Raw genomic sequence first — 27,886 nt, 5'->3', positions numbered from 1 at the left:
AAAGAAAGTAAACTTTTCACTCGAGGGACGACTTGAACCAAGGACCTCTCGTTCCGCAGCTGCTCACGCTAACCACGGGACCACGGCGCTCCTGAGTTCACATTATCCTTGATGTTGCCTATCTTGCGCATGGACTACTCAGTTTGTATATTTTGCTTATTTTTTTCATAGTTCCACACAACTTCTTCCTGTTTTCTCGATTGATCTGTGTTCCGTATTTCAAGGCCTATCCACAGTGCCAACTTATAACTAAATCTGAGGGGGGTGTAATGGGGAGGTTCCCTTGTCAGGACAACTGACAACTGGGTTACTGTTCACCAGCAGATTGTAGTATCTCTGGCTCTTAAAATATACACCTACATTACTACTCCGCGATTCACACGTTCGTGGCTGGTACAGGAACCACTTTCACACTATTTGGGTTGAGTACTTCAATCGGTAAAAACGGAACACTTACAGGATCACTTTGATGTCCGCCCATTGGTCTGTCTCACTGTTTGTGTGACTGTTCAGAACCATTTATCTAAGGAACGAGTAGACGTACCAAGTTGAAATTTATGTCACATATTAAGGTCTACGATCCCACGGCGATGTAAAATGATGAATACTCTGAGTCAAAGCAACCAAAATATAAGATCTTTATGTCATATATGTTGATATCGCAAACGCACAAATCAAAACCTACAGCGTACTTCTCGCTGACCTATAATCATGAGCCGGCCGGTGTGGCCGAACGGTTCTAGGCGCTTCAGTCAGGAACTGCGCGACCGCCACGGTCGCAGGTTCGAATCCTGACTTGGGCATGGATGTGTGGGATGTCCGTAGGTTAGTTATGTTTAAGTAGTTCTAAGTTCTAGGGGACTGATGACCTCAGATGTTAAGTCTCATAATGCTCAGAGCCATTTGAACCATTCGAATGCCAATTGTCCCATGCCAACTGCAATCTTAATTGGCGATGTGGTTGGGTCAACATGTGAACACATAGGGGTGGTCTGCGGCGGAGCTCCATATTCAAAATGTACGATGGAAATGAGCGTTTTTCGTCATTCGTCGGGACCCCTTGCGGGGCAGGTCCGGCCGCCTTGGTGCAGGTCTTATTACATTCGGCGCCGCACTGGGCGACCTGCGCGCCGGATGGGGATGAAATGATGATGAAGACAACACAACACCCCGACCCTGAGCGGAGAAAATCTCCGACCCAGCCAGGAATCTAACCCGGGCCCGTAGGACGGCAATCCGTCACCCTGACCACTCAGCTATCGGGGCGGACAAAATGTACGATGAACGGTGTGCTTCGAAATACCTGTGCGTGCACCAGCATTTTGCTTTTTAGGCAGAGATGCCACAGATCACCATCTATTCTACTTTACAGAGCAGACGAGCCTCCGAAACCCATGTTCTGTGAAGAGTAGTGGACGTCCTACCATTTAGAGCCTGGTGGTAGTTTCACTGTCATTCTACCTGTTTACCGTGGATGTTCACGACAGTATCACGTTAACATTCGACCAGCTTCGTCGTTTTCGACGTACTCGTTCATAGGTTCTACGTAATAATAATCTGCCCTCAGTCAAAGTCACTTACCTCAATAGATTTGCCAATTTGCAGCTCATATTGCAAGTAGGCTCTTTAGGTTTTTATGTTGGTAACGTCACGTAGCGCCCTGTATGAAAATCACTGACTGTGCTGTGTGCGGTCTGTGGCTGGTTTACATTGTTGGAATTTGCTATTGTAGTGTTGGGCAGTTGGCTGTTAACAGCGCGTAGCGTTGCGCAGTTGGAGGTGAGCCGCCAGCAGTGGTGGATGTGGGGAGAGAGATGTCGGAGTTTTGAGAGCGGACGATCTGGACGTGTGTGCATCAGGGACAGTAAATTTGTAAGACTGGATGTCATGAACTGATATATATATATTATGACTTTTGAACACTATTAGGGTAAATACATTGTTTGTTCTTTATCAAAATCTTTCATTTGCTAACAATGCCTATCAGTAGGTAGTGATTTCAGTAGTTAGACCCTTTTATTTAGCTGGCAGTATTGGCGCTCCCTGTATTTCAGTAGTTCGAGTAACGAAGATTTTTGTGAGGTAAGTGATTCATGAAAGGTATAGGTTATTGTTAGTCAGGGCCATTCTTATGTAGGGATTATTGAAAGTCAGATTGCGTTGCGCTAAAAATATTGTGTGTCAGTTTAGTGATGATCAGAATAAGTAAAGAGAGAAATGTCTGAGTACGTTGAGTTCTGCTCAGCTGTTTGAAAATCAAATAACGTAAGGGGTTTACCAGCACAATAATTCACTAATTTTTCAATATCTTCGCTAGAGTGACCCCCCCCCCCCCCCCCGTCCGTGTCTGCTCGGCTTATGTATTTTTGTTACGCGTCACGTGCTCTTACCGCTTCCAAGTAGCATCGAACGTCGCATTGGGTAGTGGTCACAATGTTTTGGCTGACCAGCGTATACTGCAATTGTGGAACTCTCAAGTTACATAGTGTTAGAGTCATCGGAAGAAGATCTTACGATTTATCTAAAGCAGTGTCCGCCCCGGTAGCTGAGTGGTCAGCGTGACAGACTGTCAATCCTAAGGGTCCGGGTTCCTTTCTGCTTCTCTTATGTAATATGACAAAATTTTCTCTCTTCTTCAATTAGTTATATTCTGTAGTATCTGTAAAAAAAAAAAAAAGTTTCTTCCACTTCTGCTCCACCTATCATGGTGACGTTCCTTCATACTGTCCCACCAAACAGTGTAACTAGAGGAAGAGATCAAACCAGAACACACAATGTGCCTGTGTCATCACAAGTGCATCACATACAGAAACATAAACTCAAATCAATGCAACGATGCCAAATATAAACTGTTACGCCTGTCCTGCAATGTCTACCCCCCTCGAAAAAAAGACGACAAATGGCCATGTAAAAGGGTTTAAGGAACAAACAATAAGAGAAAAACGAAAAAGGAAAATATAAAAACGAAAACATATAAAATGACAATAATATTAACCATCACTAGGATAATAGATTAATAGAATAAAATGTCTTTTTTTTAAATGTATCGTTGTTAAAATATTTAAATAAATATGTACGGTTACAAAAAAAAAAAAAAAAAAGGTTCGATTCCCGGCTGGGTCGGAAATTTTCTCCGCTCAGGGACTGGGTGTTGTGTTGTCCTAATCATCATCATTTCATCCCCATCGACGCGGAGGTCGCCGAAGTGGCGTCAAATCGAAAGACCTGCACCAGGCGAACGGTCTACCCGACGGGAGGCCCTAGCCACACGACATATCCATATCTAAAGCAGTTTTTTCTCAGCCCAAGATAAACATATAACGCAAAGCGTGTGTGTATTTTGATGGTCTGTTATGTAGTTGTAAGAACATGCAGCCATTGTGAACGTATAGTGAGATACGGATTTTATGAAGAGTGGTATTAAGATTGGTACTGTGCTAGCTGGACCGTAGGAATAATAGTGGGTGCAGTGGCGGAATCAGGTCCAACGTTGCCAGTCACGGGCAAACCGTTTTACAATAGGTCAGGGTTTCGCGGCAACGACGCATTCGCTTTCACAGCCGTACGCGGTATTATTCGCGAGGTCCAGCACGCGCAGAAGCCGTCGTACATATCACGCTTTATAAAATTCGTGTCACACTGTATGGGCACTATGGTTGTAGCTTCTTACAAAAACAACTACAAATGGGACCTTCGAAACAAACACAAGCTTTCTATTATGTGTTTATCCTGGGCAGAGAAAAACTTACTTCAGAAAAATCGTAAGAACTTTTTTTGCGGGTGATTGAAGAGTTCTGTATTTTGAGATCTCCACTACTAGTAGTGTCTATAACCTATTAAAATTTCATTAACATCGGACAAATACATTTCAAACTATATAATTTTGAAGTGAGTAGTTCGCAGAGAAGACTCCGGAAACCGGATGGCCCTTACTACAGTCTACAATGAAATATATATATTGAGCTCTAAAACCTAATTACTCCATGCAGCCTACGCAGAATAAAACAAGAAAATATTGGTATAACTCATTTTGAGATAGGCCTATTGCTTAGCTTGTAATTGAGGCTTAAACTCAAGTCTCCCCAATAAGAAGTCCAATAGTACATCTTACAGTTTACCAACGGCGAAAAAGCTTACACTGCGCATTAACATGAAGACAAAGAAACTTTCGAAACTGCCTGTTTTACGAACATTGTTTCCACAACTGAACAGTCAGTTCCGTTAGTGAAGAAAAATACGTATATTTTGAATACTGTTTGGCAGCTAAAAAGAAAATAAGTATTAATAGTTAACAAAAAAAAAAAAACAAGTAGGGAAACGTATACTGCTCCCTAAATGTTGTTGTTTTTGTATGTGTATGTTTCTTAGCGAGAATAAAAATACAGATATTTTGAATACTGTTTGACAGGTAGAAAGAAAATAAGCATTCGTAGCAAACAACAAAACAAAATGGCGAATATATACTGCTGTTTTTATATGTATATGGTTCTTAAAGTGAATAAATATTCATGGTTTGAAATGTTTTTACGCCACTTTTCCTATTATTTCAATTCCCAGCGAAGAGTAACATTTACGTTATGAGCTTTGCCAATAACACACATTGTTAATTTTGATTTTCCCATTAGTAAATTCAGGTAGTTTCTTAATGTTGCTACCATAATTCGACCTCATGCAAGAGGAACAGCCCCTCTTATTCCCAATCCCGTAGGTCTCGACCAGGGAAGTAGCCCTCCTCCCCTCCCCAAACGTTGACATTGCCACTGACTCCCAAAAAGAAGAAAGCGTCTAACAAAATACGTCCACGAGACATGGCGCTAATAGCGCATAACACCGCCTTGATAATGGCCGTAATTCAGCAAGGAAGAGACTTCACGAGTTTCTTCAGGCATGCCATACTCACCTACAGTCACTCTTTGATAGACAGACTCTGCAGAGGTGCCAAATTAATCAGTATGTTTCACTCGCTGTTCGAAATCGTGTTAATATTGGGTTAAACAGCGGGCCAGTTGAGATGTGATGCGGTGCTTGAGTGTTCGTCAAACCAGGAATGTAAGTTTGCAGCTCTGTGAACACGGATATCGTCATCTTGTAAGAAGGAAGTGTACTCAATACTCGTCATGAAGCTGTACGAGAAAGCGCCATAAGAGTCTACCATTGATAGGCCATAGTAGAGGAGCGTGTGTGCAATGTTATTTATAAAACAAATCTTTAATCATGAAAGACGAGCGAGTGCAATACAGTTCTTGATGTAACTCATCGCTGAGTTTGTCCACTGTGCACAACGATAATGACGTCACAGTGAGAACAACAAGATTAGGTGTGCACCAGACTATATTTTTTCAATGGTTCACCTAACTATGGAAAAGTTTTTCAAATGGTTCAAATGACTCTGAGCACTGTGGGACTTAACATCTGAGGTCATCAGTCCCCTAGACTTAGAACTAAACTAAGGACATCACACACATACACGCCCGAGGCAGGATTCGAACCTGCGACCGTAGCAGTCACGCGATTCCGGACTGAAGCGCCTAGAATCGCACGGTCACAGCGGCCGGCTGGAAAAGTCGTGGGGCCATGTAAAGGGTCATGGATTTTAAGTCAAGACTGAGATTTTTTTTTGTTTTTGGTCATCAGTCTACTAATTGGTTTGATGCGGCCCTCCAAGAATTCCTTTCCTGTGCTAACCTCTTCATCTCAGAGTAGCACTTGCAACCTACATTCTCAATTATTTGCTTCACGTAATCCAATCTCTGTCTTCCTCTACAGTTTTTGCCCTCTACAGCTCCCTCTAGTACCATGGAAGTCATTCCCTCATGTCTTAGCAGATGTCCTATCATCCTGTCCCTTCTCCTTATCGGTGTTTTCCACATGTCCCTTTCCTCTCCGATTCTGCGTAGAATCTCCTCATTCCTTACCTTATCAGTCCACCTAATTTTCAACATTCGTCTATAGCACCACATCTCAAATGCTTCGATTGTCTTCTATTCCGGTTTTCCCACAGCCCATGTTTCACTACCATACAATGCTGTACTCCAGACGTACATCCTCAGAAATTTCTTCCTCAAATTAAGGCCGGTATCTGATATTAGAAGACTTCTCTTGGCCAGAAATGCCTTCTTTGCCATAGCGAGTCTGCTTTTGATGTCCTCCTTGCTGCGTCCGTCATTGGTTATTTTACTGCCTAGGTAACAGAATTCCTTAACTTCATTGACTTCGTGACCATCAATCCTGATGTTAAGTTTCTCGCTGTTCTCATTTCTACTACTTCTCATTACCTTCGTCTTTCTCCGATTTACTCTCAAACCATACTGTGTACTCATTAGACTGTTCATTCCATTCAGCAGATCGTTTAATTCTTCTTCTCTTTCACTCAGGATGGCAATGTCATCAGCGAACCATTGATATCCTTTCACCTTGTATTTTAATTCCACTCCTGAACCTTCCTTTTATTTCCATCATTGCTGCCTCGATGTACAGATTGAAGAGTAGGGGCGAAAGGCTACAGCCTTGTCTTACATCCTTCTTAATACGAGCACTTCGTTCTTGATCGTCCACTCTTATTATTTCCTCTTGGTTGTTGTACATATTGTATATGACACGTCTCTCCCTACAGCTTACCCCTACTTTTTTCAGAATCTCGAACAGCATGCACCATTTTATATTGTCGAACGCTTTTTCCAGGTCGACAAATCCTATGAAAGTGTCTTGATTTTTCTTTAGCCTTGCTTCCATTATTAGCCGTAACGTCAGAATTGCCTCTCTCGTCCCTTTATTTTTCCTAAAGCCAAACTGATCGTCACCTAGCGCATTTTCAATTTTCTTTTCCATTCTTCTGTATATTATTCTTGTAAGCAGCTTCGATGCATGAGCTGTTAAGCTGATTGTGTGATAATTCTCGCACTTGTCAGCTCTTGCCGTCTTCGGAATTGTGTGGATGATGCCTTTCCGAAAGTCAGATGGTATATCGCCAGACTCATATATTCTACACACCAACGTGAATAGTCGTTTTGTTGCCACTTTCCCCAATGATTTTAGAAATTCTGATGCAATGTTATCTATCCCTTCTGCCTTATTTGACCGTAAGTCCTCCAAAGCTCTTTTAAATTCCGATTCTAATACTGGATCCCCTATCTCTTCTAAATCGACTCCTGTTTCTTCTTCTATCACATCAGACAAATCTTCACCCTCATAGAGGCTTTCAATGTATTCTTTCCACCTATCTGCTCTCTCCTCTGCATTTAACAGTGGAATTACCGTTGCACTCTTAATGTTACCACCGTTGCTTTTAATGTCACCAAAGGTTGTTTTGACTTTCCTGTATGCTGAGTCTGTCCTTCCGACAATCATATCTTTTTCGATGTCTTCACATTTTTCCTGCAGCCATTTCGTCTTAGCTTCCCCGTACTTCCTATTTATTTCATTCCTCAGCGACTTGTATTTCTGTATTCCTGATTTTCCCGGAACATGTTTGTACTTCCTCCTTTCATCAATCAACTGAAGTATTTCTTCTGTTACCCATGGTTTCTTCGCAGCTACCTTCTTTGTACCTACGTTTTCCTTCCCAACTTCTGTGATGGCCCTTTTTAGAGATGTCCATTCCTCTTCAACTGTACTGCCTACTGCACTATTCCTTATTGCTGTATCTATAGCGTTAGAGAACTTGAAACGTACCTCGTCATTCCTTAGTACTTCCGTATCCCACTTCTTTGCGTATTGATTCTTCCTGACTAATGTCTTGAACTTCAGCCTACTCTTCATCACTACTATATTTGTGATCTGAGTCTATATCTGCTCCTGGGTACGCCTTACAATCCAATATCTGATTTCGGAATCTCTGTCTGGCCATGATGTAATCTAATTGAAATCTTCCCGTATCTCCCGGCCTTTTCCAAGTATACCTCCTCCTCTTGTGATTCTTGAACAGGGTATTCGCTATTACTAGCTGAAACTTGTTACAGAACTCAATTAGCCTTTCTCCTCTTTCATTCCTTGTCCCAAGCCCATATTCTCCTGTAACCTTTTCTTCTACTCCTTCCCCTACAACTGCATTCCAGTCGCCCATGACTATTAGACTTTCGTCCCCCTTTACATACTGCATTACCCTTTCAATATCCTCATACACTTTCTCTATCTGTTCATCTTCAGCTTGCGACGTCGGCATGTATACCTGTACTATCGTTGTCGGTGTTGGTCTGCTGTCGATTCTGATTAGAACAACCCGGTCACTGAACTATTCACAGTAACACACCCTCTGCCCTACCTTCCTATTCATAACGAATCCTACACCTGTTATACCATTTTCTGCTGCTGTTTATATTACCCGATACTCATCTGACCAGAAATCTTTGTCTTCCTCCCACTTCACTTCACTGACCCCTACTATATCTAGATTGAGCCTCTGCATTTCCCTTTTCAGATTTTCTAGTTTCCCTACCACGTTCAAACTTCTGACATTCCACGCCCCGACTCGTAGAACGTTATCCTTTCGTTGATTATTCAGTCTTTTTCTCATGGTAACCTCCCCCTTGGCAGTCCACTCCCGGAGATCCGAATGGGGGACTATTCCGGAATTTTTTGCCAATGGAGAGATCATCATGACACTTCTTCAATTACAGGCCACATGTCCTGTGGATACACGTTACGTGTCTTTAATGCAGTGGTTTCCATTGCCTTCTGCATCCTCATGTCGTTGATCATTGCTGATTCTTCCGCCTTTAGGGGCAATTTCCCACCCCTAGGACAAGAGAGTGCCCTGAACCTCTATCCGCTCCTCCGCCCTCTTTGGCAGAATGAGGCTGACCTCTTATGCCGGAAGTCTTCGGCCGCCAATGCTGATTATTTATGAAAATTTAGGCAGTGGCGGGGATCGAACCCGGGACCAAAGACGTTTTGATTATGAGTCGAAGACGCTACCCCTAGACCACGGGTACAGAGATTAACATATATTTATTTGCTCTAAAGACTGACAGACTTACCGAGCGAGGTGGTGCAGTAGTTAGTCGCTGGACTCGCATTCGGGAGGACGACGGTTCAATCGCGCGTCCGGCCATCCTGATTTAGGTTTTCCGTGATTTCTCTAAATCACTCCAGGCAAATGCCGGATGGTTCCTCTCAAAGGGCATGGCCGAGTTCCTTCCCCGTCCTTCCCTAATCCAATGAGACGGATGACCTCGCTGTCTGGTCTCCTCCCCCAAACAACCCAAGCCCAACTGACAAAATTCCTAATAAAAATTAATACATAACAAAGTTACCTAAAACTCAAATCAAGTTACAAACCGTCGCTAACAGTATGAGGATGTACTAAAAGTGCGGAAGACTGAATGAAGGTAGCTCAATAAGATCTGTTCATCTGGCCAGCTCACAAAACCAGAGTTAACGATACAGCAAGATGCCACAAATTATGATGAATCATATGAAGCTGTATCGTACCAGAGACCTTCCCAAGTCTCGGACATCTATGATGTGTACATGCAGACTGAAGTAACGAATGAAAATGTTTTTACCACGGCTGGGATTCGAACCCGGTCTCCTGCTCAGTAGGCAGGTGTGCTAACCACTACACCGCCCTGGTCACGGACTACTCTCGCATGTGTCCCTCCTCAAACCAAAATCTCATTCACGCCTGAGCCTACTTGGTATTCCTTCTAAGGTTTAGGTGGAATTCCAAGTGGATTGAGGCGTGAACGAGAATTTGGAATGAGGAGGGAGGCGTGTTAGGGTAGTCCATGCGGATGTGCTAAGCTACTGTGGCAGGATGGCGTAGTGGTTCGCACATCTGCCTAGTGAGAAGGAGACTCGGCTTCGAATTCCAGCCTTGGTATAAATTTTAATTTCTCGCTTCTGTCTGCATCCACCAATTACGTTGAAATTAAGCAACACACGTTGTGTGACCAAGCATGCAAATAACGAGCTGCTCAGAATGTTTTCTGCGGGATCGAAACTGCGACACTTACTTTGCGCAAAAATCAACAAACTGTGTGACCATTAGCACCAAACAATGGATGGGAAATGAGGTATTTCAAACTGCGTGCGATGATCGAATAAGCACGAAACATAGATCGATCTCCACAACTCATTACTTTAAAAAAAGTAAAAAAAAGTAAAAAAGTCGGTATCGAAGGGACGACTGAATGCTGTTGCTGATTTTACGAATGATAATATCGTATATTTCATGAAAAACGGCGGGAGCGCTGCAGAAATTTCCCTGTCTTGGCATACAGAACGCACCTTCAGAACCAAGAGGTCGGTATTGGTATGGAGAAGTGTTCAGTCGACTGGTCGGCTTCTTCGAGCCAGGCAGTGTTGTGGTGCGACTCAGTTCAACTGGGTACACCAAATTTTGGGGCCAAAGCAGTTGACTTTTCCACGTTGGTCTGGTGGCATCCCGTGTCTCATCTTTGGAAGTGCCAAGAGAAGAGGCAAAAACGCCTTTCTCAGTTATTCTCTGGGTATGGCAGTGGCAGCACGGCGGCTTCCCCTCAGGACTAGGAGAGCACTGGGGATATTCGCCCTTCGTAATGAGCTTCACTGACTACCTCCAGCTGACATAGAGAACCCAAGACCACACAAGGAAGTCACCTTCCCAATTTAAAAAACGCAATGCAATCATACACAACCGATCTTTCGTTGAAACATCCATACCTAAAGAAGAGAAAGTTTTGCACAAGCCACACAAATATCCAAGAAAGGAAATGGGAGTAAAAAAAATGGCTCTGAGCTCTATGGGACTTAACATCTATGGTCATCAGTCCCCTAGAACTTAGAACTACTTAAACCTAACTAACCTAAGGACAGCACACAACACCCAGCCATCACAAGGAAACGGGAGTAATCCGCTTAATTACGGAGCTGTATCGCTAACGTCGATTTGCTGTAGGGTTTTGGAACATATACTGTTTTAGAACATTGAATTATGTCGAAGAAAAGTATTTACTGACAAACAGCCAATACGGATACAGAAACTATCGTTCTTGTGAAATATAACTACCTATTTTATTCTCACGAAGTAATGAGGTATTTCAAACTGATTTCAAATTTCCAGAAGGGTTTTGACATCGTACCTCACAATCCAAAAGTCATCAAATCACGTGCCTAGGGTCTACCGACTTAGTTGTGCTACTGGATTTGTGATTCTCTGTCAGAAAACTCGCAGTTCATAGTAACTGATGGCAAATTATCGAGTAAAACAGAAGTTCAAGATGGTTCAAATGGCTATGAGCACTATGGGACTTAACATCCATGGGCATCAGTCCCCTAGAACTTAGAACTACTTAAACCTAACTAACCTAAGGACATCACACAACATCCAGTCATTATGAGGCAGAGAAAATCCCTGATCCCGCCGGGAATCCAACCCGGGAACCAGGGCGCGGGAAGCGAGAACGAAAACAGAAGTAATATGTTGTTTTCCTCTAGGAAGTGTTATAGGCCCTCTGTTGTTCCTGATTTACATGAACGATTTTGGAAACAATCTGAGTAGCACAGTTAGAATGTTTGCAGATGATGCTGTCATTTACCGTCTTATAAACTCCTCATATGATCAAAACAAACTGCAAAAAAATTAGACAAGATATCTCTCAGGTGCGAAAAGCGGCAATTGACTCTAAATAACGAAAGGCGTGAAGCCAATCACGTGAGTTCCAACAAGAAAACCTCCAAATTTCGCTCACACGATATATACACACAACACTAAACGCTGTAAATTCAACTACATACTTCGGGATTACAATTACCAATAACCTAAATTGGAATGATCACGTAGATAAAGCTGTGGGGAAAGGAAATCCAACACTACGATTTAGTGGCAGAATAATGAGAAAATGCAACGGTCTACTAAAACAGCTGGCTACACAACGTGTGCACGTACTCTTCTAGAGTATCGCTATGCGGTGTGTGATCCGCATCAGATAGGAAGGACGGAGGACATCTAAAAAGTTCAAAAAAGGGCAACACCCTTTGTACAACCACGAAATAGCGGAAGACAGCGCCACGGATGTGATACGTGAATTGTGGCGGAATCTTCTCATGAAATTTCAGTCACCAACTCTCTCCTCAGAGTGTGAAAATATTTTGTTGATGCCCACCTACATAGGGACGAATGATCATCGCAATAAAATAAGAGAAATCAGAGCTCACACAAAAAAGATTTAAGTGTTAGCTTTTCCGGCGCGGAACGTTAGAGAAATATCTTGAAGGCGGTTAGATGAACCCTCTGCTAGATATTTAATTGTGAATTGCAAAGTAATCATATAGGTGTAGGTGAAGAAGTTCTCCTCCTAGCAATTATGCCCAGTTTACTCTAAATAAAATTAACCACGAAAGGGGAAAAAATGAATCAGTAATTCCTCAGGGATATACACAATTGGTACACCTGCCTAATGTCGTGCAGGGCCCCCGCGAACATGCAGAAGTGCCGCAACACGGGGTGGTGTGGACTCGACCAACGTCTGAAGTAGTGCTGGAGGGGATTCACACCATGAATCCTGCAGGGCTGTCCATAAATCCGTAAGAGTACGAGGGAGTGGAGCTGTCTTATGAACAGCACGTTGCAAGGCATCCCACATATGCTCAATAATGTTCATGTCTGCGGAGTTTGCTGGCCAGTGGAAGTGTTTAAACTCAGAAGAGTGTTCCTGGAGCCGCGGTGGATTAGCCGAGCGGTCTATGGCGTTGCAGTCATGGACTGTGCGGCTGGTCCCGGCGGATTTTCGAGTCCTCCCTCGGGAAGGGGTGTGTGTGTGTGTGTGTTTGTCCTTACGATAATTTAGGTTAAGTAGTGTGTAAGCTTAGGGACTGATGACCTTAGCAGTTAAGTCCCATAAGATTTCACACACATTTGAACATTTTGTTCCTGGATCCACTCTGTACAAATTTTGGACGTGTGGGGAACCACACAGTCCTGCTGTAATTGACCAAGTCTGTCGGAATGCACAATGGACATGAATGGATGCAGGTGATTAGATGGGATGCTTACGTACGTGTCGCCTGTCAGAGTCGGGACTAGACGTATCAGGGGACCCATATCACCCCAACTGCACACGCCCCACGCCATTACAGAGCCTCCACCAGCTTGAACAGTCCCGTGTTGACATACGGGGTCCATGGATTCATGATGTTGTCTCCATACCCGTACACGTCCATCCACTCGACACAATTTGAAACGAGACTCGTCCGACCAGGCAACATGTTTGCTGTCATAAACAGTTCAGTGTCGGCGATGATGGGCGCAGGCGAGGCGTAAGGCTTTGTGTCGTGCAGTCATCAAGGATACACGAGTGGACCATCGGCTTCGAAAGCCCGTATCGATGATTTTTCGTTGAATGGTTCGCACAATGACACGTGTTAATGACCCAGCACTGAAATCTGCAGCAGTTTGTGGGAGGGTTGCACTTCTGTCAAATGGTTCAAATGGCTCTGAGCACTATGGGACTCAACTTCTGAGGTCATCAGTCCCCTAGAACTTAGATCTACTTAAACCTAACTAACCTAGGGACATCACACACACATCCATGCCCGAGGCAGGATTCGAACCTGCGACCGCAGCGGTCTCGCAGTTCCAGGCTGTAGCGCCTAGAACCGCTCGGCCATTCTGGCAAGCGCACTTCTGTCACGTTGAACGGTTCTCTTCTGCTGTCGTTGATCCCGTTCTTGCAGGATGTTTTTCCGTCCGCAGCGCTTTCGGAGATTTGATGTTTTACCGGATTCATGATATTCACGGTACAGTAGTGAAATGGTCGTACGGGAAAATCCCTACTTCATCGCTTCCTCGAAGATGCTGTGTCCCATCGTTCGTGCGCCGACTATAAAAAATGGTTCTTTTTTTTTTTGGTGGGGTTTAAGGACGCTCAACCGCTGAGGTCATTAGCGCCCAGTCACTGTTGTTAGAGCACATGGAATCTAGTAAAACTCAAGGGGATGGGGGGGAAACCAGAAGGACCTGATAAAGATGCAGATAAACTAAGTAAAAAGGTTAGATGTCTTTGGACAAGCCAGTTAAAGTTATAAAACGCAGAATACGAGCAGCTGCTCGAGCGTCATCAGCTAAAACATCTGGTAAAGTAGATGGCAGGGACAGGACAACACGAAATTGACTAAAACGGGGACACGACAATAAAACATGGGCACAAGGGCACTGCAGGGCTGGGTCACCGGAGAGCAGGTAGCGGTGGCTAAACCGGCAATGCCCAATCCGCGACCTGGTCAGAAGGACCTCCTCTCGCCGAGATGGTCGGGAGGAGGTTGTCCAAGCAGTTGGGAGCGGTTTTACTGCCCGGAGCTTGTTTCCTTCGAGGGATGACCAAGCATCCCACCACAACGACACAAGCCTCTTACATACATCCCCACGAACGTCAGATGACGGGACACAATGGGAGGCTGGCCGAGGCAGGAGGACTGCAGCCTTGGCTGCAGCATCCGCAGCCTCATTCCCAGGCACTCCTACATGTCCGGGAACCCACAGAAAGCTGACAGGAGAACCATTATCAGCGAAAGAATGGAGGGACTGCTGTATCCGTTGAATCAAGGGATGGACCGGATAGGGAGCTCCATGGCTCTGAAGAGCACTGAGTAAGTCAGAGCAGAGGACATACGATGAATGGCGGTGGCGGCGGGCATACTGAACGGCCTGATGGAGAGCAAAAAGCTCAGCCGTAAAGCTCGAACATTGGTCGAGGAGCCGGTATTTAAAGGTGGCGGCCCCGACGACAAAGGCACAGCCGACACCATCGTCAGTTTTGGAGCCATCGGTGTAAATAAAGGTGTGACCGGCAAGTCGAGCACGAAGTTCGACAAACCGTGAGCAATACACTGCAGCCGGAGTACCCTCCTTCGGGAGTGAGCTGAGGTCGAGATAAATATGAACCGGAGCCTGGAGCCAAGGTGGTGTCGGGCTCTCACCCTCTCTGAAGGTGGTAGGGAGGGCAAAATCCAATTGTCGAAGCAGGCGACGGAAGCGGACTCCGGGGGGCAGCAGGGCAGACACATACAACCCGTACTGACGGTCGAGAGAATCGGCGAAGAAGGACTGGTAAGAGGGGTGTTCGGGCATAGACAACAGCCGGCAGGCATACCGACACAGCAGTAGGTCGCGCCGGTAGGTCAATGGTAATTCGGCAGCTTCAGCATAAAGACTCTCGACAGGAATAGTGTAGAAGGCTCCGGTCGCAAGACGTATCCCCCGTTGGTGGATGGAGTTGAGCCGGCATAAGAGGGATGGCCGAGCGGACGAGTAGACGAAGCTCCCATAATCCAGCTTCGATCGGACAATGGACCGATACAAGCGAAGCAGGACAGTGCGATCCGCTCCCCAAGATGAACCGCTAAGAACTCTGAGGACATTAAGGGAACGTGTACAACGGGCCGCCAAATAAGAGACATGTGGAGACCAACACAGTTTCCTGTCCAACGTGAGCCCTAGAAACTTAGTTGTTTCCACGAATGGGAGAACAACGGGACCGAGATGTAAGGATGGCGGAAGGAACGCTTTATATCGCCAAAAGTTGATACAAACCGTCTTCTCTTCAGAGAACCGGAAGCAATTTGCCACGCTCCATGAGTAGAGGCTGTCTAGACAACGCTGAAGGCAGCACTCCAGGAGGCATGTTCTCTGGGCACTGCAGTAGATCGTGAAGTCATCGACAAAGAGAGAGCCTGAGACATTAGGTGGAATACAATCCATAATTGGATTGATCGCGATGGCAAAAAGGGCTACGCTCAAGACGGAGCCCTGAGGCACTCCGTTCTCCTGGAGGAAGACGTCGGACAATACGGAACCCACACGTACCCTAAACTTTCGATCCGTTAAAAAGGAATCAATAAAAAGGGGCAGGCGACCACGTAGGCCCCACCTGTGCATAGTGCGGAGGATACCTCCTCTCCAACAGGTATCATAAGCCTTCTCCAAATCGAAGAACATGGCTACCGTTTGGCGCCTTCGCAAAAAGTTGTTCATGATGAATGTCGACAAGGTCACAAGGTGGTCAACAGCGGAGCGGCGGCGACGAAAGCCGCATTGGACATTAGTAAGTAGTCGTCGAGATTCAAGAATCCAGACTAACCGAGCACTAACCATACAGACACAGACACCTTACAGACACAGCTTGTAAGAGAAATGGGGCGGTAACTAGAAGGAAGGTGTCTATCCTTTCCGGGTTTGGGTATAGGAACAACGACGGCGTCACGCCAACGCATGGGGACCTGACCTTTGGTCCAGACGCGATTGTAGGTACGAAGAAGGAAGCTTTTGCCCGCCGGAGAAAGGTGTGCCAGCATCTGAACGTGAATGGCATCTGGCCCCGGAGCAGAGGACCGGGACAGTGCAAGCGCACGTTCGAGATCCCGCATAGTAAAGGGGGCATTATAAGATTCCAGGTTCAGCGAGTGGAAGGAAGGTCGCCGAGCCTCTTCTGCCTCTTTCCTGGGAAGGAAGGCAGGGTGGTAATGGGCGGAGCTTGAAACCTCCGCGAAAAAGCGGCCAAAGGCGTTGGAGACAGCCACAGGATCAACAAGGACCTCATTACCTGAGGTCAGGCCAGGTACCGAGGAGTGGGCCTTAATGCCCGACAGCTGGCGCAGGCCACCCCAAACGACGGAAGAGGGAGTAAAACTGTTAAAGGAGCTGGTGAAAGAGGCCCAACAAGCTTTTTTGCTGTCTTTGATGACTCTACGGCATTGCGCTCGGAGTCGTTTGTATTCAATACAATTCGCCAACGTAGGATGGCGGCGAGAGGTGCGTAAAGCACGTCGTCGAGCACGGATAGCGTCCCTACAAGCCTCGTTCCACCAGGGGACGGAAACGCGACGTGAAGAAGAGGTAGTACGAGGAATGGAACGTTCGGCAGCATTGATGATAACAGCCGTGAGGTATTCGACCTGACTGTCACAACTGAGAAAATCGTGGTCCGGAAAGGTCGCCAGGGAGGAGTAAAGTCCCCAGTCAGCTTTCAGTATGTTCCAGCGCGAAGGACGTGGGGATGGGGTGTGGTGCAGGAGACGAACGACACAGGGGAAATGGTCGCTCGAATAGGTGTCAGAAAGGACATACCACTCGAACTGACGGGCAAGAGTGGTAGAACAGATCGAGAGGTCCAAGTGGGAGTAGGTATGAGTAGAGTCCGAGAGGAAAGTCGGGGCGCCGGTATTGAGGCAGACAAGATTGAGATGGTTGAAGACATCCGCCAAGAGTGAGCCTCTTTGACAGGATGCAGGAGAGCCCCAAAGGGGATGATGGGCATTGAAGTCGCCAAAAAATAAAAACGGTGGGGGAAGCTGAACGATCAGGTGCATCATGTCAGCCCGACTAACAGCAGATGACGGTGGAGTGTAGATGGTACAAACTGGAAAAGTAAAAGCAGAAAGAGTAATACGGACAGCTATTGCTTGGAGTGGGGTGGTCAATGCGATGGGATGGTAATAGACATCGTCCCGAACGAGCAATATGACCCCACCATGAGCTGGGATACCGTCCACAGGGGTGAGGTCATACCGCTCCAAGGTATAGTGGGTAAAGGCAATACGGTCAGTCTGGCGCAACTTGGTTTCCTGGAGACCAAGGACGAGCGGACAGTGCAGGCGGAGGAGCAGTTGTAATTCCTCCCGATTAGATCGAATACCTCTTATGTTCCAATGTAACAAGGCCATCGCTAGTCAAAAAGTTGGGGGAACGAGACGGGGGAAGAGCTGGTCACCTCGACAGCCGCAGAGGGCCAGGTTGCGAGGGAACAACGCTACAACCGGCGGGAGGCGGATCCGGTTCCATCGAGTCGTCGCCAGCTGCGGCCGCTGTCCCTGGTTGTGTAGGAGGGGCAGCATCATTTGCCGACGAGAGGCCAGCTGAGCGCCTGGCAGCAGAGCGTCCCAGCGAAACTGAGGACGGCCGGGAGCAGCGACTCACGGATGGAGCGTCAGACGAAACGCGCCGGGGTGGAGAGGGGGAGAGAGACTTCTTCTTGGAGGCCTTCTTGGAAGGCCGAGGAGGCACAGGGATGGTGGGCTGGACCCGAAGAAGGTCCTCACGCGAGGGGTCCGTTTTGGAACGCCGGACCTTGGAAGCTGGGGTCCGGAACGTTTCCCCGATGGATGCCTGAGAAGAGGATCGCTTCTCAGGTGGCGGGGGGAGAGGAGGAGGAGGAAGGGTGGCCCCTGGGGCAAAGGGGGCGGGGGCCACGGGGGAGGAGTATTTGGAAGGGAGGGATTTGGGAGGCGGAGGCAGAGCCCCCCGATGGGCGGAGGAGACGGAGGGGGGACAGGATAGGGGTGAGGATACCGCGGAAGGAGTGGACACAACTGAGGCAAATGAAGTGGTCAACGGCACGGGATGGAGGCAGTCATACTTCTTCCTGGCCCCAGAATAAGAGAGCTGATCCAAAGTTTTGAGTTCTTGTATCTTCTTCTCCTTCTGATAGGCGGGGCAGTCTGAGGATCTAGGCGAGTGGATGCCAGGATAATTAATGCACCGAGGTGGTGGGGTGCATGTATATTCCCCACGAAGAGGACGTCCACAATCGCCACAAAGGGGCTCAGCCTCACACCGTGACGACATGTGCCCAAAGCGCAAACACCGAAAACAGCGCATAGGAGGCGGGATGTAAGGTCGCACGTCGCACCAGTAGCACATCACCTTTACCTTCTCCGGGAGAACGTCCCCCTCGAAGGCGAGGATAAAGGCCCCGGTGTCGATGCGACGGTCTTTGGGGCCGCGCTGGACTCGCCGGACGAAATGCACGCCTCGGCGCTCCAGGTTGGCCCTGAGCTCCTCATCAGATTGTAGCAGGAGGTCACGATGAAAAATAACCCCCTGCGTCCTATTTAGTGCCAGATGCGGGACAATGGACACTGGGATGTCCCCTAGGCGGTCGCACGCCTGGAGCGCCTCCGACTGTGTGGCGGAGGTGGTCTTGATAAGAACGGACCCTGAAAGCATCTTGCTGAGAGCCTCGATTTCCCCGAAGATGTCCTCAATGTGCTGAACAAAGAACATGGGCTTGGAGGTGGCGAACGTTCCCCCATCGGTTCGAGAACAGACCAAATAGCGGGGGAAGTACTTCGCCCCATGCCCCAAGGAGACGGGCATCTACTCCTTGGCCGACGTGGGGAGGGTGCAGCTCAGGTATCGGCAGTACGATCCCTGTGTGGTCAGGGGGCTACAACCTAGAGGGTACATGACGACCCCACCACAACGGGCTGGCTACCGTGCTGGATTTCTGGTGCCATGGAAAGTCCATCATGATCGCTGGTGCGGATGGGGACGCACTATGGGCGTAACTTGTACAACCCATCAGGCGTTTAGGCCCAATTTGAGGAATAGTGGGTATGGTTACAACGCCGGTACAATGCTGAGTGCCAAGGTCTTAGTGCACTTAGGACCAGTGGTACACCACGTAAGGTGTCCTTCCCCAAAAGGCTCGTACTTCTGTAGAATTTTGAAAAATGGAGGTCAAACCCCAAGGGGGACCATCACATGGAAGGCCGAAACGGTTGAAACTCCTTTTAGTCGCCTCTTATGACAGGCAGGAATACATCGGGCCTATTCTTACCCCGGACCCGCAGGGGGTAAAAAAATGGTTCAAATGGCTCTGAGCACTATGGGACTTAACATCTATGGTCATCAGTCCCCTAGAACTTAGAACTACTTAAACCTAACTAACCTAAGGACATCACACAACACCCAGCCAGCGCCGACTATAAGACAATGTTCAAACTGACTTAAATCTTGATAACCTGCAGTAACCGATGCAACAACTGCACCAGAGACTTGCTGTCTTACATAGGAGTTGCCGACAGCAGGGCCGTATATGCCTGTATTTGAATACGCTTGCCTATACCAGTTTCTTTGGCGCTTCAGTGTATAGCAGTAATGACACAAGCTTATTTATTATGTAGAGATACAAGAGGAACCTGATATAACGTACTGTCGACTGCTTCTGAGGTCCATGGACGGCCCTAGACGTGAGGACAACCGATACGAGCGGCAGCGACGCCGACTCCAGCGCCAGGGTGGGGACGCGCGGCCCTTGTCGTACGTCAGACAGTGTCTGTTCCGGCGAGCAGGCACTCCTCTAGACGGGAAGGGACGGGCCGTAATACATTCTCCACCGGCAGGTGGAGAGCCTAGCCGGCCGCACACAGAATTTCATATCAGGTAATATCGCCGCCGCTTCCCGACTCGATCTAAACAGCTCGTGCACGAGGGGACGGCTCTCGCAAAGGGCGTACTCTAACGCAGGGCCGCTCTCTCAATTTTCCGCAACACAAGGAGAGTCGCCGGCGCAAAAAATTCGCCCGGAGGCAATTGCGGCCCTTCATTCTAGCGAACTCTACTGGCAGCCTAGTTACTCCATTGAGCGACTGGAATGGCCGAGCGGCTGTGAGCTCGAACAGTGCTTCCTCTACACAAGCATAATTGTTGCTTGGTAACGTTTCGGTAAGAGGACCCCCCCCCCCCAATACTTAACATAAAACTGAAAAGACACCATCCGCATTGTGTTGAGTGTGGTAGTTTAAGATCCACTCATCGTGTGGTATTAGCATGCCTTCTGCAAGTGGAAACTAGGAGACATGAACCCTTCAGGGCGAAACGCGACTGTCCATTAGAAATAAAGATACATTTACGTTTCTGAACCTTGTAGAAGACAACATATCCAAGATTAATCACTTAAAACTTGCACTGGAAATACTGCGGAAATGGAAAATGCTATTATGCGGTTATCGCCGCGTTTCGTTTTATTGAGGTAAAGCATCAGTTTTGGCCTGCAAATAAGCTATTTACATTTTGATTCGCTTTAAAATCGAAAAATAGTTCGTTAAGAATATGTTGGTTTTACTTACGGTGATTTCCGCTTGATTTATCGCCTGTACCGAAAATACATTCTGCTAGCACATCGTTGATGTTTTTCTTCTTTAGATACTGATAGTTGTAGTCTAATTTTTTAGTTGATCTGCAGTTCTATGCATTTCTCATGTTTTACACAGCACACATTTTCGCACACCATGTGCATTGTGGTTTGTAATGTTGCTAACATAACATTGCCAATAATTTATCTTTGCCCAATACTCTTCATTTTTTTAGTTTATCGTATATGTGTGATTCCATTCAATTATGTTGCTGTGTATTTGTATATTGTGTAGGAGTGAAAGAAGCATTTTTTTGTAGTTGCAACGACCGAACGAAAATACCCTCAAGAACTGTAAAGCAACTACGGATAATATGGCCACACAAATGAAGAATTTAAAGAGCGTAATAATATTTAGTAAGTATATTTTTTGTGCAAGCATACACTTTTTTAAAAGGAGCAATGCCTATTGACAATGGCAAAATAAAAGTAGGGTAAATCAGAACGTCAGTTACGTTGGTTGCAGGATTCTAGTGCGATTCGCTTACGAGTATCGTATTGTTCAAATTTATACACCGACACTTGTTTGTGGCATTAAGTCTGAGTAGTTTCTATGTGCGATGTTTTTATGTTCGCTTACAGTGTGCTTGCGTGTCCCTGGAGTGCACTGCGACTTGCTGGTCAGTTAGTATGTGCGAGTCCAAGCAGTAGGTCGTGAGTGACGATGGGATTTACCACTGCATAAAAAGCCGACGTGCTCATCGTGTATGGAGAGTGTAGGAAGACTGCTGTTCGTTTTTGTACGGTGTATGCGGCAAGGTATCCCAATAGACATCAACCATCTCGGCAGTTATTTATCAGCCTCTTCGATCAGTTACTTGAAAGTGGTAGTGTAAGACATAGACAATTTTAGAGAAGGAAACGCGTGACGACAGAAGATGAGGGAAATTAATGTTCTTGCTGCTGTTGCGGTTTCTCCGCACATTAGCTCCCGCGCAATCGCACGAGACAGTGGCATGAGTCAGGCAAGCGTCCTACTTATTCTCCGTCGACATAGATTACATCCCTCTCGCATCTCTCTCTATTACGTTAACGTTTGTACGCAGGCATTAAGCAGGGTATTCTAGATACGAGGGGCGTTCAGAAAGTAAGCTCCGATCGGTCGCGAAATGGAAACGACTATGAAAATCCGATAAAGCTTTGCACAGATGTGTTGGGTAGTGTCTCTAGTATAACCCCAGTTAGCATCACGTCGCTCTTCTCATTTCTGAGCTCGCAGTGAGTGCGTAAAGATGTCTAGAAAATAGTGTCTGCCGCCAAGTACGAGGGCCTGGTGAGAAATTTCGCCTGAAGCTATGCAGCTAACATTACATAACTGTCGTGCTGTTTCGTCTTCACGACAATTCTCAGCCGCATTCTGCAGGGGCAATGAAGATGCTCCTGCATCGTTTTCAAATGGAAATGTTAGATTACCCACAATACAGTCCGCAATTGTCTCCCCCTGAGTTTCATCTCTGGTCACATGAACCGCTGTCTTTGAAGATAACATTTTGACACAGACAACGAGGTGTAGGCCAGCGTGGAGAATTGGCGGAAAGCACTGGCGGCTGCCTTCTATGATGAGGCTATTGAAAAGTTGGTACAACGCTATGACAAAAGTCTAAGTCAGAACGGCGACTACGTAGAGAAGTAGCTGAAAGGTATAGCTAATTGTTACAAGTAAAACATTTCTGATGTTCACTGTGGTTTCAATTTGGCAATCAATCGGAGCTTACTTTCTGAACAGGCCTCGTATATCACGTATTTTGCCTAATGATGAAGCCACATTTACCAGTCATGATCAGCTAAACCGCAGGAACATGCGCTAGTGATCTGTTGACAACGCCCGTTGGCTTCGACAGGTGGAACGTCAGCGTCCATGGAGTGCAAACGTGTGGTGTGGGATAGTGAACCACCAGCTCATAAGCCCGTTTTACATAGACGAAACACTTAACCCTCACAAGTATTGCAACCCTCTAACAGACCATCTTACACGGATACTAGAAGATGTTCCTCTGCCGACTAGAAGAAACCTGTGTTACCAACATCATGGCTATCCAGCCAGCAGTGCATGAAACACTACAGAATGTCTTCGCAAATAGTTTCTAAGTCGTTAGACTGGATGGAGATGACCTGTATCTTGGCTGACCGGTTCCATAGGTTTGACGCCTGTATACTTTTTTTCGTGAGGAAAGCTAAAAGAGACTGTTTACAAGGACATAGCCACTACACCCAATGATATGCAACAACCTACTACCGCGGCCTGCTCACACATCTCCGCTGAAATGCTAGCACGTGTGCAGCAGTCTTTCAATATCAGACTGGAAGAGTGTGTTCCCGCTATTGGTTGTCACTTTGAACACTACCGGTGATGGTCAATTGCCTCAATAGTGGTCAGAATCCAAATAACTAGTGTATGCATTTGTGTTGTTCTTTAGTGTGTGCTATCACATGTATTGTACAAGTGTCGATAAAGGAGCGATGTCTTGTAAACGAATCGCACTAGAATCCTGTAACATACACTACTTACTTTCTAATTTACCATACTTCTAGTTTGTTAAAGTCAATAGCAATTGTTCCCTTTAAAACAGCGTATGTTTCCACAAAAAGTACACTTTCCAACTGTTATTACAATCTGTTGATTTGCTAACAATAGCAGCCCCTGACTACCAATCCATTCTGTGAAAACCGCACATCAATAGCACGTGCCATTTTCGCAATATTTTTAGTGCAAGTTTTAGGTGATTCGCGCTGTATATGAATGAACTATGTAAGTTCAGAGTAGGATAAAAGTCCACGTTGACATGTTTCTATTAGACATTGACTAATTTGAGCAACTGACACAAGGCATTACAGTCAGGACGGTGTTTCAAAGAGCCGCCCCCTGCTTCTATGCGGCCCTGACATCGTTGCATAAATTTCTGTCGCAACTGTTCGAAACAACCCGACATATTTCATACACAATCTGGACGTGAAGAGCAAAGTCTTCCAATCGAATTCCACTCAACTATGCATACAATTTTAACTGCCAAGCTAAAAAATTTGATTTTACCTTAAAAAATGACTATGACTTACAAATATAACTGAAATAGCAACTTGTCCAGACTTCGCACGGGTAGCAGTTAGTGTCTATGGCAGGACCACTTGCCTGGTGTAGCGATATTTTTGTTTACGAGCAGCTTTGTGGAGTTATGATAAAAATTCACAGAGCTGCGTCAACTTGACTCCAGCGTCGGAGGGGGTGGGAGGGAGTGGGGAGGGGGGGGGAGGAGGAGGAGGAGGAGGAGGGCGGTTGGGGGGGAGGGGGTGACCATCGGTACGAAACACCTATGGGTGCTCGAGATGTGCCCAAGGTCACCAGACTGAAGCACTAAGTCGCTCGAGCTACCGCGACTCCAAGTAGTTCCGCCATTCACCTACAGGTGGCAGTAGAATCGTTTTCATAATGTTGGGAGACTGGTAATTCATCGCATTTCAGCCAGTTTGAACGAAATATTTATTTGTTGTACACATAAACCTTCCTCGTAAATCAGTCTACATGTTAATGGACAGTTGTTCCTCAAGATTATCCCAAGCATACAGACAGAAAAGCGGCAACGGACTTAAATTTATACATGTATAAATAGAAGGTAGAAGGAGATTAGTTATTTCCGTACTGATGTGAAGAAAATGCACATCTCATTCAAAGTCAATCAAGTTCAGTACACAACATTGCTGACGGTGGACTTTGTTGTCTGTTGCAATTGTCGTGTGTTGCAGAAAAGGTTGCTTCAAATTCAGTACTGCAATAAAGAAAGCTGGCATATCAAAGTCAAAGAAATATAGTACACAAATCTCGTAAAGAAGGAATTCGTTCTGAACTGGAATTATTATTCTATACATACCGCTTTATAAAAATGGCTTTCATCTCCAATCAGTGGCCTGCGCAACATTCCACTCATTTGGATTGATATGTGGAAAGGGTTTTTAAAGACAAGGTACATATTTGATACGGTGAGATATCTGCAAATTACCTCCATCACTTATGCTAACTTGCGGTAGCCGTTGTAAATCAAAACGTTACAAATTTCGCTTTGAAATCATCTGTATCACATTGAAAATAAAGCAGTTCCAAATGGTGTTGGCAAGTAAAATTTGCATGACAGTGGGCTAAATTAAATGCATCGATCTGCACGCATCCCACAAGCGAATTTCATTCCGGTTGGCCGGCTCTCCGTTGGCCGTTGTAAATTTCACGTTCGCAGCCAATCACGTGACATATTAAAATACCTGCGCTAGTAACTCACCTACACCAAAAAGGAGAGTAGCAACTGCGATGTCGATGGACGAATAAATATCAAAATGGAATAGTCAGACATAATACGTGCTATAATCCCAGTTGCTAGCCAGTCAAGAGAGGATCGAGATATTCAGCGAAAGGTAATGCTCGTTATTAATTAATAAAATTAATCGAAGTAAAACAGAGACAATGTAGTGTTAGACATCACCAGTGCTCCTTGACTAAGCCACAAACTGGCTACCAACGATAAATTCATGGCACGTCCTTTAACACTGCCAGTTACACAACTGACAGAAAAACTGTTCCACACACATACGACGGGGCTTCAAAAAATAAGTTAACACATTACTGTAACAGACCAAATAATTTTCACCAAGGGACCACTGTGAAACTTTCGCATTTTTATAGTTTCAAATAATGACGGTATTTGAAATAAGTCTAGTGGATGGGATAAGGATAGTTGCAGGAATGAAGAGAAAAAATTTCTAAAAATGAAGGGAATGACGCGAAATAAGAATCACGAATTTATGATACATCCCTATGTATACATTTCCATACACAAAATTTTGAAAAAAATACTTTACAGTGCATTGAAATACCTCGATGTAAACGATATTTGACGCAAAAATGTAATATTCGTGTTCTTATTATTTTTCATTTTCTATAAGGGGTATAAAAATTTAGTTGATTTAGTTAGCCCTGTCAAGACTACATACAGTTATCGGTGAGTAAAGGAGAGATTTGTTAAGTGCACTCCTGCTCTTTAAGGCTTTTGTCCCTGCGAAATGTTAGAACGGAGTGTCCACTTCTTATCTGGTATATCACACAACGTCTAACTGCATTTTGAGATTTTAATTGCAGTTCGTACTGTGTGTTGTAGTAACAATACGTAAGCGCACTACAGACGCAGTAATTGCAAACATACATTTGTGTCAAATAATGTGTCCAAAATAGTGTTTTGCATTCAGAATGTTTGTCTCGGCTTGTACGAGTGTCAGTAGGGCCACATAGTCTACAACTTTAGGTCGACAAACATTTTCAGTTACAGTAAGCACATAAGGGCGTAGTAGCAATACATAAATCACAAGTCAGGGTGACAATGACCAACATGTTTGTCATTTCGGAAAGTATATTCGATTAGAAAAGTGAACTTGTACGACAGAAAGACATAATGAACTACCTCAGTGTCACGGTTATTATCTGTGCTGTAAGCAAATTATCCACTTAATAAGTACTTTACAACAAATAAAGTGGTATTTGTAATAAGATAATGTGAAGAGGGAGTCTCTTATTCATAATTAACTTGTTAGCTTCGTAAAATATAGGTATGAAGATGGTCATACAAGATGCCCTTTCACCTATAATGCTTTAAGGTCTCTTTTATGTCAAACTTTTCGACTGATAGTAAGTTTTAGGGCAAAATAGGTATGCAATGTCAGATGCCGGTTAAAAAAACTTTCTAACGACACTTCATTCATCCCTGTCCGATTATTATGTCAGAAAAAGGGATGTTGCCTTGAAAAAGAATATACGGGGTGTTTTCGAGAGGGTGTGCAAAAATGTAACAGGACATGCAGAATGCTCCACTGAACAATCAGAGATAGGGAGCCTGGGGTCGGAGAAGACAGCTTAAGGAGATATGGAAGAAATCTTGTCTGCCGCTTTGTCTACCATTGCTGTTTCCCAGTTTATTTCCAACTAACATGCGTAGTAGTCTACTGGTACTGTACTGTTTATTTACATGTACGTTCTTTATTTCCTGCAAGGGAATGAGGATGAGCATGGTTACTAGGAAGTCATACGCAAGTTTTGTTTACTTTACTTGGCTTTAAGGTGGCTCCATTGTATCGTATTTAAATTGTCCCATGTATTGAGAGGATGTGGATACAACATGACGATGCATCGTCTGACTTCAGTATGGATGTCCGCAACTGACTCAATGCAGTATTTCCTAGCCGCTGGGTTGGAAGAGAAGGTCCTATTCCATGGCCTGCGAGGCCATCTGAACTGAATCCCCTTGATTTGTTCCTGTGTGTATATCTAAAGTCACTTGTGTATGAGACCCCAGTGGATACAGAGATGGAATTATATATCAGAATTGTAGCCTGCCTGTGATGTGATTCGAAACCCACCAGGGATATTTGTCAGGGTGCGTCAGAATCTTGTTCGTCGATGTCATGCATTGAGGTTGATGTCCATCGGTTTCAGCACATTTTGTAAGATACAGTGAAAATGGTAAGTTCATTGTCTCAGTGATGATATTTAGAGTTAACTGTAACTAATGTTAATGAAGAAGTGCACAGTCATGCGATTTTATTCCTATTATCTTCTTCAGCTGGCGTCTCCGACCCGACGTTTCCTGCCTCAACTTGTTCAGTGGAGCATCCCCCATGTCCACTTAAATTTTTGCAGCTTTTACGGAAACATTCTGTATATGATGTGATGATGATGACTGAATGATGTACTAGACCTTAAAACGACACAGATACATGACACTATTTTTCAACAAGTCACCAAGTCTGTGTAATCCATGTTAGGAACGTTCTACCAGTTGTTAAGCTACTCGGCGAGAGAAATCCGCATTTTGGTCACCGAACCATTCGAGAACCGCTACGTAAACGTTCTCATCGTTAGGAAATCTCTTCTCCACTCCCTCCCGACGACGTTATTTCAGCTTACTGAAATCATAGGAATCTCATGGTGAAAGATCTGGACTTCGAGGTCAGCATCAGCCGCGTCT

At 45.5% G+C, this 27,886-nt stretch overlaps 1 protein-coding gene and 1 pseudogene across 1 annotated transcript in view; one reads left to right on the top strand and one right to left on the bottom strand.

The window, feature by feature from the left end:
- LOC124606010 overlaps window positions 1-27,886 on the top strand; it is a 168,471-nt pseudogene that overhangs the window by 1,195 nt on the left and 139,390 nt on the right.
- LOC124607241 (disintegrin and metalloproteinase domain-containing protein 22) overlaps window positions 1-27,886 on the bottom strand; it is a 1,086,760-nt gene that overhangs the window by 927,102 nt on the left and 131,772 nt on the right. The window lies entirely within an intron of this gene.

Source organism: Schistocerca americana, chromosome 3 (assembly GCF_021461395.2).
Source record: "Schistocerca americana isolate TAMUIC-IGC-003095 chromosome 3, iqSchAmer2.1, whole genome shotgun sequence".
NCBI lineage: Eukaryota > Metazoa > Arthropoda > Insecta > Orthoptera > Acrididae > Schistocerca > Schistocerca americana.
The sequence above is the reverse complement of the archived record's forward strand: the minus strand, read 5'-3'. Positions and strand labels throughout refer to the sequence as shown.